The following is a 14,849-nucleotide window of genomic DNA, read 5'->3' as shown; positions in this document are numbered from 1 at the left end:
CAATGCGACATACAGTGTAACCCTGGAACACTAGTATGACTACTAAAATACCAGGTGGCTCACATGCATTTGACAAAAATGGAGGCAAACACTTGTTCCCAATATCTTGGTGTTCACATGAAGCAGTAAATTAGACAAAACCAGCACATATTTGCACCTAATCTGGCATGTATATCGAGGGTTACTTCCTAGGATGAACTTGTTTGCAAATTTTCACTAGATTCTTCAATTATAATTATCTGTTATCCACGCCAGAAAACTCTTTACAACTAAGTTCATAACGAAAGCGGTTGATTCAGCATAAGGTTGTGAGGTAGATTTATAGCTTTCCATAGAGGAAAATGTCGGTAGCTCAGGTGGCGTAGATGGTCCTTGGCTTGTTCGCTGAGCTGGGCAAGTTGACTGCCAATGTTTCATCACCAATAGAGTTGACATCATCAAAGCGTTATTGGGGAGCGTAGTGGTGCGTAGCGGTGGGTTAGTGGTTGTGCGTTGAGTAGTCTTACGCATGTGTTGATATACGTGCTGCTAGCAGGGGATGACCTTTGATCGCGATTAGTTGTTAGGTCGGGCGGTTCCATTGGTTGCTCCGTTGTCCTGTGTCCCCATTTGCCGATGCTCCCTTTGAGCTTAGCATCCCCTGCCGTCGTTATCTGGTCAATGCTGGAGTGACCTTTGGCCTTTTGAGTCCCGGCTTGTGGCCTTTATTGATTTTCCCCCAAGGTGTTCCCTGTTTATTTGCTTGTGAATCCAATATTCGATCCTCCTTGAGTGTCCCGGTTGAGTTGTTGGTCTTTTACACTTGGAGGTGCGTAAATTGGATCCATTTCAATGCACCGGTTGATCGAATCTGCCATGGAGTACCATAGTTTCAGAAATTCTCTTCCGTGTCTCGTGTTTCCGTGTGCCAAAATTTTTGGTTTTCCCGGATTGAATTTGGGCCTTCTTGTATGGATATCAAGGACAGGGGGTCATGTCTTCTGTCGGCCGCGTTGTGTTCCCTTATTCGTGTGCATAATCTCCTCCCAGTTTATCCGACGTAGTATTTGTTGCAGTTGTTGAGTTGGTCAATCACAGTTTTATAGCTTCGCTGTCTCTAGTGAACATAATGGTTGGATGCCAGTTTTGGGCGTTAAGAAATTGTTGCATGTTTCCTTCATGGTACAAAGCTCTCTCAGTCGACAGAGTCATGCCTTAAGCTTACACCCTGCATTAGAATGTGAACTCTTGATAAATTCCTGCACCAGTCATACTTTTAAGATATGACCAGCGATCACTGTGTCATAGTTAACCGATAAAGCAATTGGTTGAAACTCAAACCCGGTTATTACAAGGTCTCGAGGAGTCAGCGTTTTGAACTTCATTTTTTCGGTGTTGGGAATATCCGGTTATGATGTTGGCTATTACCCTTCAGTCAAGACGGTTCCGTACATAATTGACATTCGTTTTTAAATAGTGGTGTGAACTTTGGCCATAAGCATGTGTGACAGAATTTTACACTGCTGGGTTATAGTTAAATGGGTCCGAACCGGATGTAGACTGACGCATCCTGTAACCTTAAGGAACATCTCACCTGTGCTCACCGGTAATTGTGATCGGACATTTTGAAATGTCGCTGAAAGCTGAACATTGATCAAGTGGGTAGTGAACGTGGTCTGCCCCGTAGATTGTTGTGAATCTTCACAACCGATTCCCCTTATCATAATAGTAAATAATTTGACAACTTTTGGAAGCCAAGACCCTCAGTAGCAGATATAATATTGGCCCATTATATTCATATGGGCTCCGGTATATGCGTGCTTCCGCCAGTGACAGCTGAGGTTTTGAAACATACAAGATGTATTGACGTTTGTAAAGGATACTCATTACCTAAGAACCATGCGAAATTCCTAGTCATCATTATTATTGTCCATCTCACTTTCAACCTATGAACCGTACTACAAGAAATCCACACCCTATAACATAACCTCGATGTGACTTCTCTAAAATAGGTTTTCTCCTCCTGGTCTGACAGACGTTTACGTCTTGTGCACACAACTCATGTTAAACTCCAAAGACGTGCTGATTACTTGCCTTACGTTTCATAGTTCTACACAGGACGCGCGTCAAGTGAAAGTCAAATCATATTTCAAATCTATACAGTCAAAGTATTCTAGGTGAAGAAAGAGTTGAAACACGGCAATGAAGTGTCAAGGATCAAAGTTTTTCCAAAACGCAAGGCCTGCTTAGCTGTGAAAAATGAAGACATTGTATTTACGTAACACCGTCGGGTGAATAATTCACTTGGCCTGGACAAGGTTCGGTATTTCATTTTACGCGGGAATAGTGTCTTGAGGAACACTACTCAAGTCACACCGAAGTACAGAGCATTTAGAGAAAAGCCTACATGGCACCTGCAATAGTTTGCGAGAAACTTGAACAATCAAGCAGCGAATGACCTTTTACACCCTTTAACCATATATATAACGACGATCTAATGAACCTATCATTAGACATCAGTAATCATTGATTCGGTAACCGAATTGGTTGACGTTGAGTCGTCTAACACTAGTATGGTGTTTTTAATATAATTGAAGAATGTCGTTTCTCATTTCCGTGGGATTTATTTTCATGATACTTTCAACGTAGTTGCAACTTTATAAATAATAAATTTTCTTACTTTCGGCATAGTATTAATAAAATTGCCTTACTAGCTGCACTTTTCAAGGCAGGAGGAGCAGTATGTGAGCAAACAATCCTATGTTATTAACTAGGTATGCAGTTAAGGCTACTATTCGAACAAAACTATCATTTGCACCCTACAATGTCGAATTGTTTCTTTGTCAATCTTGACTCGCCCCATCGTCGAACGTGCCAAACGATTCTGAAGGAATATAGTCTGTATTGTGCTAGCTGATACCCCTTCCACCTCAATGGCTTACGCCACTGAGCAGTTATACATGTTTAGTTGAGGTTCCTACGCCATTCTTCTCATTAGGTTTGCGCAGTTAGTGTGTTTCTTATAGTGCTCATAAAGTGCACGTGGTGGAAGAAATTTGCTCGAGTTTTTGTGGTGAGGTGCAGATACTATTGACTTTGCACCCAAAGGAATGTGTTTGATTTTGATGGAAGTTAAGCGTGTGATTTTATAAAGGTGAATTATTCGGCACCACTACGGAAAATTTAGGGTATTGTAATTTCGAATGTTTGTCGCTAGAGACCTTTGCGTAGATATTTGCCTCTTATTCTACAAAAACATCAAGGAGGTTTATCTATTTGAACATATTTATTTTTAGGTGACTGGTCAGGTGGTGGTGTATCCGTTTGTCATACTTGGCGATTAACTTGAAAACATTTCCTCACTAAACGAGGAATCACCTTCAGTGAGCAGCTTACTGCATACTGCCTGCTTTTAAGTAGCGTTTGGAGAATTATCACTTATTACTATTGGCTGTTTGGGAGGCAGTACCCTCCATAGTACATAGGTCGGTTGTGATTTGTGTTGCGTTGTGGGATGCCTTAATTTTGATTGGCCTATTCTCACTTAGCCTTGAATTATGGTCCGATATTCTCGAACCTAGTTGATTGCACCATTCGATTTTCTCAACTCTAACGGTTGATGTCGTCGCGTCTGTCAGTAAACTTGGAACTTAGCTTTATTAGTTGGGCTTCTACTCCCCTCTAATTAATTGGATTGTCAGAATCCAGCCTTTTTCAGCTGATTGCTGCGCATCTTTTAGCTCCGTAGTTCTGATGATCTCTTGTTCCTAAGGGTTTATAATTTTTTATTTCAATAATTTGTGGTGATATCTTAGGTGAAGTAGATGTCCCCAAAATCCACCTACGTTCCTCGTTCTTGATGGGTTAGTGCCAGGCGGCCGTCCTAGTGAGTAAGTAGGCATTATAAAATTGCTCTGGAAGGAAAAAATAGGGAACCAGTGTATACCACGAAGTGTACATTGCCAGGCTTTCTTTGAGGGCGTTCAGCGTGGGAGAGTGTTAACTGATGCATACATAATAGCAACAGCATCAAACCTAAATGGGCAAGTAAAACTAGTCCCAGGCTACACTGCGCAGACACCAAAGTGTTGATTGTATTTGCGTACAACAAGCCCGGGCACTTGTAGAGTTTGCGTTACGCTGGGTGAGTAAGATGTTCCGATCCGCTATCCTGCGTCGGATGCAGCGTCTGGGTTAAATTGTTTCTGTGACCTATTCATTCCCTGACGTTCAGTTGTCGGAACTTGAACGTTTGTTAGTGAACGAATGTGCAAATGTGTGCAAACTTGCCGCAAAGCATTCTTGGAAGAGTCTTATGGAGGGACCACTGTGCGAATTCGACTATGAGATGCTGGGCATTCCAGAGACACTATCTTATATTGACAATCTGTTGCATAGACTAACCATGGCGTCGTATTTTTCTGTGGGATCACTGGAACAGAATGCAAGAGGAATATAGGAATTATTTTCATTTGCAGATGAACTATCTCTCCAAAACACGGACCCATAACTTGCGGTGTAGCTAGTTTGATGAGTTGGTTCGTGAACGTCTCAATACAAGAGAGAGGTCCCTGGAAACGTAAAGAATAAGTCGCCGGTGCCCGTTTTATTAGCACAGGTTTGTAAGATTTGTTCTCAAAACTTGTATAAAGGAGTCTGATTAACTCTTCTCTAGTGCCTTACTCTAAAGTCCTTCTTTACAGTTAACACTAACCCAATGTTCGAGGGTTCTAATCGGCTAGATTTCATCACCGTAGCAGTTTTACGTCACAAACACGACTAATTTAACGGACAATATATTCTGAGAAAAATTACCCACAAAGTTTCGAAACGAATGAACCAGGATAGAAAACCACCTCGAAAACAAGACCTAATGCCAAGCATAGGAACACATCTCTGATTGTCGAGTAAAGTCAGAAAGTTGATTTTGAAGTTCTCAGTGTCATATAATAAGAATAAATGTTTTTTTTCAAAGCCGAAAATTCACTGAAATGCCTCTATTTCCACAGTTAATGGGCGAGATTGTGAGTGCAACACTCCCGATTGGCAACATGCCAATTAATTGAGCATTCCATCATACAAGCACGGCTGTGTGCCTACCATCACAATGAATCTATGCGTCTTCAGTCTGGGAACGAAAAGGAAAACGAAACGGAGATTCAGCTTTTATTGCATTCACAGTAACGGAAAATTGAAAAACGCTTGAATAGCGTGTGCCAGCAGATCCACACGAAACCTTCAATAAATGCCAGACGCTGTTCTGCGTAGCCGCTGACTATAAAAATCCTATCCGATCGCGTCATTCAAAAGAGATGCTACGTTTATTCGTGGTCTAGTTATGCAATAAATCAGTCAACCAGGCGGCCAGAAAATTGCAGTAAATCTCGAAACAGGTCCCATCAATCCACAGAATGATGGCATGTGTTAGCTAAGAATTTCTGGATAGATAATATGATTACCCCACCCCCAATATGTGTTGTCAATGTATGGCTAATTTTCTGGTAAATGAGGGCCTATTCCATCAAAAATTGATTAGGCTAGATTTTTTAAGTCTGCTCTTCTCGTATGTCTGGCTATTGAATCTTCGGATTTTAGTAACATATGCTTTTTGGAATTCACTCAGCAATTCCTTCGCTAGGCTGCAGTCTGTTGAGGGCGACTGAATGTGCAGCCTTAAGGGCATCGCGCATTTTCGGAAATTTTTGACGTCTTATTAAGGATACTACGGTAGTTAGTTCTCGCTCGAAATAAATAGGAATCCAGATATCGTATTTGTTCCCCGCGAATGATCTAAGTCAGCCAGTCTCATGGAATGATGATGTGAACCACAAAATAGATGGTAAACTGATTGGATTTGTGTCCACCGGTTTGCGGGGCCTGCAATTTTGACCGGGAAAAATTTGTATTAATTTCAACTAAAATGTTCGTCACACTTGAAGAAAATAAAAAGAACGTCGATGCAAAGCTTGTTCAACTAAACTGCAACAAGAGATTTATATCCAAGTGATGAATGCCACGCTCACTAGTTTCAATAATGACCGCGTTCAAGAAGTTCATGCAGGGCTAAATGAGAAATTGGTAAAAAGACTTTCCTTGTAAATATACCACTGACTTCGTCGACAGAATTTGCGAACCGTTTAGGAATTTCTCTGCGTGTAATTTTTTTTGTCATTTACCAGCTCGGAAAAGAATGTATGTACGTGAAACTCAACGTCACCAGAGCTGCAACTGCCTTAAGAATACCTTAGTTTTCCCAAGTCACCCTTCATTTAAAAGTGTTCACGCAAAACAGACCGATTTGGTACGATAAAGTTCAATTTTCTCGTGATGCGATTATTTGATCATCCGTCTTACAAATGCTGCGGCAACCCACTCAACAATATCCCCAAGTCCCGCACTTCATATTCAACAGAGACTATAAGCAAACCTCTAGCAGACTACCACTCGCGTTAGCGTATCACATAAGCATCTCACTAGAAGCATTATAGTCATGAGTATTCCTAGGAAAATAACGCTCTTAGCAATGGCTGGGCCTTTAGCTGTCTGAGGAACCCGCGTGCAGATAACAAAGTCTTTTTATCGACAAAGTATGCCAACCGCGATTAATCGATTTTGTGATGTGTATGGTTATAGACCAGGACCAAACACCAGCATACTGCTAGCATTGCCAGCATTAAAAGGGTTTTTGAATATCTGCGTCCAATTCAGTGTCGCTGAGGTCAGAACGGATGTTCACTCTGTGTGTCACATTTCTTTGAGTGGGCCATGAACAAACGGACAGCTCTAACAGGTGCAGCTCTATGATCCACACTTCGATCGACCTAGGTGAACGTAGCAAGCAAAATAATGGGAGGATTCGGGTTATTGAAATAATACACTGAATTACGTGGAAGAACTGCTTTTCAAGTCATTTTGTTTAAACAATAACTTAACACCCGCTACTGGAGGAGAAAAATAAAAACAAACATCATAAACGATGGATTTAGCTGGGTTTCGGACGAGTCCCTCGAAAAACCAAATGCAGTTGAAAATGAGTGTGTTTCGCTAACAATAAACTACCTTTCAGAATCAGCGATATTTGTCCCTTAAGTTGTCATGTTCTAGAAGACAAACGAAAGATGGGCGTCTTCAGGGCTTAATTAGACAACCCCTTCATAAAGAACATGTTGGAAAAACACACTAGAATCTTTCTTTTGGAGTATTTGCGCCCCTTATTTCCCATAGTTAAGTTGTTTTGTTTGACACTCCATGATGACCACCTAGCTTGGGAATGATCAACCACCCGGAATACTTGATTTGAATAAGTCAACATCACATGCTGTCCAAACATTAATCGGGCGTTCGAAGCCTAACAAACGATTTGTTCTATAGTAGAAATCAACACATTCTTTCAAAAATAATCACCTGTGTTTTGTCGGTATTTGATGCATGTAACAAACAGTTCTGATCGTGGGGTCTTCTGAAGTACCCACGGCTGGCTCTTATATTGGTCGAGAAATTAGGCTAGTTCTCGGCAAATTTGTTCCATCCCAAAACCTAAGCATTGGCGTAATTATATAACAATAGTCCTTAGAATAAAATGTAGAGTAGATCTGGCGTAATAAATTACCAACCAAATCCCTTCTTGCTGAGAAGATAGAACGACTGAATAGGATCCACGCACTACAGTACATCGGTAATTCAGCATAAACGTCCCCATGAACACAGATTTTCACTGAGTTACCAGTTACCAATAAAAAAGAAATCGAATCATGGAAACTATTGCCAAACTTTGTGGTTACCTCTGTGCTATCTTGATGGAAACGCTGTAGATTTCACGAACTCACAAAGCTTTCACTGAACATATCCTACTCTGCTGCAGTTGGTTGAGGCCATCCAAAAGTGAGATTCATGCAAGCAATAAACGCCAATCGCTCCTCCAGCTCGAGGAACTTACTCAACAGTGGATTCACGTGTGTACTAAACGGAATAAATGTTTTAGTAAAGGTCACAACGGTAAAACTAGGTTAACATTAGGTTACATTCAAAAACAAGTATGTAGAGTGTATTTGGATAAGTTTTGTAAAACACTGATCCGCTAAAGCTCACTGGACCAAATGGCACATAAGGTTGACAGTCATTCCGGGACCACGACCCTGTGTTGAGCCACAAAAAGGATAAGTCCGATCGTGGGCTGTCGAACCGTTTTCAGCAACCTTTTGAGTAGCTTCCTTTCATTATACTATAGTTCGATATCTTGAATAACGTACCAACTGAAACATGAGGTGGCGTTTGCGCAGCATATTCAGTTGAATAATATCATAAGCCAGATAGTTAGTTAAGTCTTGCGTACGAACCAAGTTGGCATGAAAATAAGTGTATTTGTCGCAATCTGTCCAGTCTGGGTTCAGTTAGAACATAAGGTTGACAGCAACTCGGGGACTCCGCCAACTCCAAGCAAGACGAGACCCGTCGTGGGCTATCAAGTTTTCAGCAACTTTATGAGTAGTTTACTTAATGAAATCGGGCTACATCTTGTAACATTTATCTGTTGCACGTTCATGGTACTCTGCAGTCTTATCTGGAGATCCCCCATAGGGTTGGGTACAAAAATATTCCGCAAGTTTCTGGTGATCATGGAAACCTGTTACACAGGTGCATTATACAGACTAAACGCTGGACCAAGCCCATGGTACCACGTAGTTATTGTGATGTAATCTTAGGGAATTAGAAGATAACTGAAACATTGCAAATGGGCGGCAGACAGATCGTCCACTAGGGAACGGACATATGACAAGTAGCACAACTGTTACGCTTTATTCCATTTGGGCACTGATTTGGCAAACATGAGAACACACACTGGACGTCAGTTCAGCGGATCTGCTAAGATTGCGGTTTACCGATAACCAATGTGGTCTGGTTGATTTATTCACTCACTTTATCTTGTGCAAACCCGCCAGAAGAGATTTTCACGAGAAAACAGACATGGTGCATCATATTCGACCATATAAGTTAAATGATGTCCCAAATGAAACCACTAATTCGACACTGAGCTAACACTAGCAAGGAACAAATGCGTTTAACGAAACGGATTCTTCTTAATGATGGATCGGAATATAACCCTACCACTTATGGCCCCATCTTCACCAAACCAAGGAATATCACATTGGAAGAAAATGCATCCATGATACCATCTAGCGTCATTTCCCATTCTATAATCACACAATTAAACCAAAACCTTCCCCATGAAACCGCAAGTTAAATAAGTTTGCTTCGATACAATGCAACCAAGATCATGAAACCAAGAAGAATTAGACTACTTTTGAACCCAAGAGGGACAACCAGTAGCAACAGATAATGGGAACACCTGTAGGACTATCAAACCATGGATGCTGAGCCAACCGTTTCACAAAACATGGAACATAGTTTGCCGCCATTAATCCACCGAAAATTTTGGATCCAACATCAGAAGGGCACTTTCGTCACCATAAAGCAACATCCCACAACAAACTTGGGACATCAATTTGAACTCGAACCTAAGAAAAGTAAAATTCTTCGTAATGACTTTTCGGTTTTAGAGAAGTACCAAATCTCCGCTTAACTTCGAATAAAAAGCACGCAGAGCAGGGTAGCGTTACCTCACCACGGCGCCATCAGCCGTTAAATGAGCTACACGTGCACTTTATTAGAAAGAGCGAAAACGTGAAAATCAGACACAAATGATAAGAAAACTAAATCTATGACGTTTTACAAAACACCTGCAAAGGAATCCGTAACAAATGGTTCATGGAATAACAAAAACAACGCAGAACGGCAGAATTAGCAGCTGGCGCTTTCCTTCTCCTGAAATGTGTCGAAACCAATTTCAGAAGTCATACAAAATCCCGGCTGGATACAGAGTGAGTGCCCGCTTGGGAGGATGTGTTAAAAAACAATAAAGAGACAAAAATGAACAAAATATCATTAACTGCTAGGTATCTAATTGCATTCAGTTCCATGGTAAAATTTAATGGAAATGCTTCATGGATCACCAGTACAAAGAGGTCGTATAATCTACTTTCTGCTATTTTCACGCATGACACCGAGAAAGATCATCGTTCTATGAGACCAACCTGAAGATTCTGGCAGTAAGAGTAAACAGAATGCGTTCATTTCCGGAGGTATACTACATCGCAACACATGCTGAATACAGTTAGATCTGTGTATGTCTACGGGCAAGACATCGCGGAAACAATTTCGGAAAAGAGCGGAAGATGTGTTAAAAAACAATAAAGAGACAAAAATGAACAAATATCATTAACTGCTAGGTATCTAATTGCATTCAGTTCCATGGTAAAATTTAATGGAAATGCTTCATGGATCACCAGTAAAAAGAGGCCGTATAATCTACTTTCTGCTATTTTCACGCATGACACCGAGAAAGATCATCGTTCTATGAGACCAACCTGAAGATTCTGGCAGTAAGAGTAAACAGAATGCGTTCATTTCCGGAGGTATACTACATCGCAACACATGCTGAATACAGTTAGATCTGTGTACGTCTACGGGCAAGACATCGCGGAAACAATTTCGCTTTGAAAAGAGCGTTGGGTAGTCGTAGTCAACCGCAGCACCACTGTAAAAGGTCTCAATATACAGATAAGAATGTCCAAGGCGAGAAGTCACCTGGGCTTCAGCCGATCAAAACACGTACAGACAATCCAATCAATGATGTTGGCTTTCTGAGGTGTCAATCCCAGTCGAAGGTCAACCCCCCTTTAGAGGTTCATATTTAAGAAAACGCGCACTAGTACTCAACACACACTGACGCACCGATCTCACTCACAGCATTACACTGACACTGTCATGTATATCGGTGACTAAACGCTTGTCACACAGTAGACAAGCTAAGCGTATGCTGCGACTACCGTCTAAACAACCGGCTTACCTGAGTTAGCTTGTTCATTACGCCATCATCTCGGCCTTACCTCGGCCAGCTTCGTTAAAGCCAGCGATCGGTAAATTTTGTGAACTTGCGGCCACCCGATGCAGCAGTTCGGCGATTTGGTAAAACTGAACCTCCTGAACTGGATTCGCTGTTTGGCGAAACATTCTAAACGTGCGTCCGACATAGACGCTCGGTAAGCATTACGTTACATCCATATTTTATTTTGAGATGTTTTGGATTGAATATTATCAGTGCTCTCCTCAAAGAGAAAAGATAAATTAGCTGCTGCCATTTTCTACCAATTTCGCACTTAAATTCCTGCGTGATATTCTTTATGTTGACTACGCCGTTCCTTTCCTAAAGAATTTTTTCTCTTGCTGTATTTATCCACTTTGGAAGTTGGGGTCTCATAATTGTCATGCATAGTGATATTTTTAACGTTTGCTCGCTGGATCCAATATCAGCCTTGGTTTACGTGCAAATGATAGTGAAACAAAACAACAGAAGGAGATGATGCTAAAACACAGCAGTAGTGGTTCCCAGAAACTGTAGTTTTTATTCTCCAAAGAAGGTAAGTAATATACAGCTCTCTTCTCCAACCATGCCAGGCCAATGTTTGCAGGTAAAAAAGTACAGTAGAACGCAGACACTCCATCAAAGAAAACCAATGACACAGTCTCATGAACGTGCTACCGAAGGTTCAAAACGGATAGGTCAGCTGAACCCAGCTACTGACTAAATGTCTTGTGCATTTTTGAACTTTGTGAAGGTATTCTGCTTGAAAAACTTTACGTGCACTTGCGCCCATGTTCCACGTACACTGTCAAGATTCCCATACCTATACGTTGTCAGGCGCCGGAATCCGAATACGTGTTCCCTGAGATTGGGCATACCTTCATCGCTATTGAGTGGAAACACATAACCACTACTCTCGTACATGCAGCGTCCGCTTAGTGTAATTGCAAGATAAATGACGGTTGTTTGCAAGTAGGTCATGTGCTGCTGGATTAAATGACCAACCTGGTCCGGTACAATACGGCAGTTATGAGCGTAATACTTACTGCGCTTAGGATTGTTGTTACAAGCATGGAACTGGACGAGCGCTTAGTGTAATTGCAAGATAAATGACGGTTGTTTGCAAGTAGGTCATGTGCTGCTGGATTAAATGACCAACCTGGTCCGGTACAATACGGCAGTTATGAGCGTAATACTTACTGCGCTTAGGATTGTTGTTACAAGCATGTAACTGGACGAGACATTTAGCAGTTCACTTTAACAGGCCAAAGGAAGTGGAACAAGCTACCAGTCATATTCAAAAGTTTAACAATTCCAGAGCGTCCACCGTTGTTTGCACTTCAGCAATGCAGGTAGTCTTTTGAAATCCTACATACAAATATCCAGAGAGTTTGCTTCAATTGCGTGAGTAGAACAAACTGTGTACTGGATAAGGTGTCTAAATACCTGCTACATGCTACCTCACTCTGGCTGGTACAACCTCAGTATCTGATGATAATGTAGCCAGAAGCGTAACGTCACCCTCCCTTTGTTCCGGGCAATGTTTGACCAAATCACTTTCAGCTTTGCGTTGATATTATATCACCCAGTACCTTTTTCGCTGTAAGCCAACAAACCTTCTTTGGTTGATTTAGTTCAAGGCAACCAAGCGCAGCTTCGAAGTACAGTTGAGGACATTGTAACCCTGCCTCACACAACGAATTTGTGCTCCAAAATTATTCTGATTTAGCGCTGAAACAAACAGCATCCTCTTACTCATGCATGCTGACCAGATAGCAATCCTGATGACAAAGGAAGACGAATTAGCACCAGTTCACCTCTGATAAACTTCATCCAAATCTTTCGTTTTTCTCAAAAGCCTGGAATTAATAATAAATATATTTTAGCATAAAAGACCAAAATGGTATTAGATTGTATGCAATTTTCTTGCAAACGCAGTTTCGTACTAACTGCTCATGGTATTTAAGTAGCATATCCATAGTTTATAAAATCTCACTGCTTATGAGTTTTTCGAATAATCAGCAGTCTGAAGACCATTTGGCACCTATCCTGACTAAACTGTTTTTCAAACGTCATTTAATATTAGGTACATTCATTGGCCAATTAACTACATCGGTCTTGTGGGTTGTTCAACTACCTGTTTTGGTTTTATGCACCCTTGAATAACGCAACCGGACGATTTTATAGACTGTTGACTCGAAATGTCTTCGTTCACAAGGCTGTATGTCTAAAAGGCTCCTAGTTAATTACGCCAAAGACAGGTGTAAATTAATGACATCATTATTGTCATTGTTCTCAGCAGTGCCAGTTATGAACGCCGGTAGGTAAAACGACACTATAACGAAGGAGAATTCGGGTAGCCCTCCACGAATATCCTATGTTCCTAAATTCCAAAAATGTAGAAGAACTGATGGGAATTGACAGCATGAAAACAACTGTGGTCGGCAAGCCACAGTATTGTTCAGTCTTCTTAATAAACAAAAAGGGGCCCCTAGAGAATGTATGTTAAAGCCGTGAGAGATTTTATGCAACCCGTTGGCATATACTGATGACTGCACGTGCGGTATCCGCAAAGACTCAGAGCATGTTTGCAATTGGGTAGCGATGTGGCCGACAGAGTTCCCTGATTCTCTAGATTGAGGTTTGAAAAACATATGGCAGCCTGCCATTTAAAAATTAAAGGAGTTTTGACGGTCTCACCCAGGGACATTCTTTCTCAGAAAGCAACAATAGTTACCCATTCACTAACCTTTCGAAGCCATTGTATCAGATATATGGAGATGTATTTCGGAGTGTGACCATATTTTACTCTTTGTTTGTCCATACACGCCACCCGCCGACTGCAATCCTAGCATAGTTCAAATACCTGATATTTAGGATTTTGTTTGTGGGAGCTTTTACAGCTATTTCCTCGCATAGCCTTTCATCACGTGAAACGGTGCACAACAGGGTGACAGTCAAATAAAGCAGACTAAACAACCGAAAAACAACCAGCGAACGGAAGTTTCGCAAGCCCGGTTGTATCCAAAATGAACAAATTCAAGGTTGTTTATGGGGGGTTATCCAGAGGTGGACGGTGGTTCTATGCTTGCACCGGCCCTAACATGAAGTTCTCACCAGCTGAAGTTCATGACGAGACTTATCGCCTGTTTTGCATCAGGGTAGGCGATGATGAACTGGGTGTATTTTTTTATTGGCGGTTGCACGTATGTCACCGCGTAGTCACTTAAAGTTTTACGGAGCTTTGCGTTACGCAGTGCACAATTTGCTCAACCAAGCAAATGCTATGGTGCACACAAAAACACCTACGGCTATAAAGAAGCCCAAAACGACAACGATAAAACAGATATATTTTACTCCTCCATGTAGAGTAGGATGACGGACAATTCTTCATATAAACTGCCTGATACAAACAGCTGTTGATGCAATCAGGTGACTTTACGTAGAACGCTTCACTTCTGCAAAACCATGCACTGGCAATGACACTGCAATTCCCAAGCAACCACACGAACTAACCTTTTGGTTCGAGGTGGTTTGGACGAACTCATACATACACAACAATAAGAAAGATACCATGAAGTACTCAGGAAACCTACTCATTCACTTGCAATGAGGACTGATATGAGGATTGATACCCTTAGGGCTCGGAAACATGAGGATTGATACCCTTAGGAGCTCGGAAAACGTGCCCATTCAATTTTCAATAATTCTATGAGGACTGACATTCGTGTATTTCGCATATCACAGTAACCGAGCGTTATTGCACATTTTCAGGTATGAGAAATATATTTGACTCAATTGGGTGATAGCCTGGGGAGTGCCAAACGTTCGTTGGCATAAACTACTGCGCAGTCTCTTGGGTATAACAAGGTAGCATATTTGTTCCAACTTCAAGATTTCATAGAAACTCGAGCTGATCGTAGAATTCAAAACCAACTTTCTCAGGCTA

Source organism: Opisthorchis viverrini (genome assembly GCF_000715545.1).
Source record: "Opisthorchis viverrini unplaced genomic scaffold opera_v5_609, whole genome shotgun sequence".
NCBI classification, from domain to species: domain Eukaryota; kingdom Metazoa; phylum Platyhelminthes; class Trematoda; order Opisthorchiida; family Opisthorchiidae; genus Opisthorchis; species Opisthorchis viverrini.
This window is presented reverse-complemented; position numbering follows the sequence as displayed.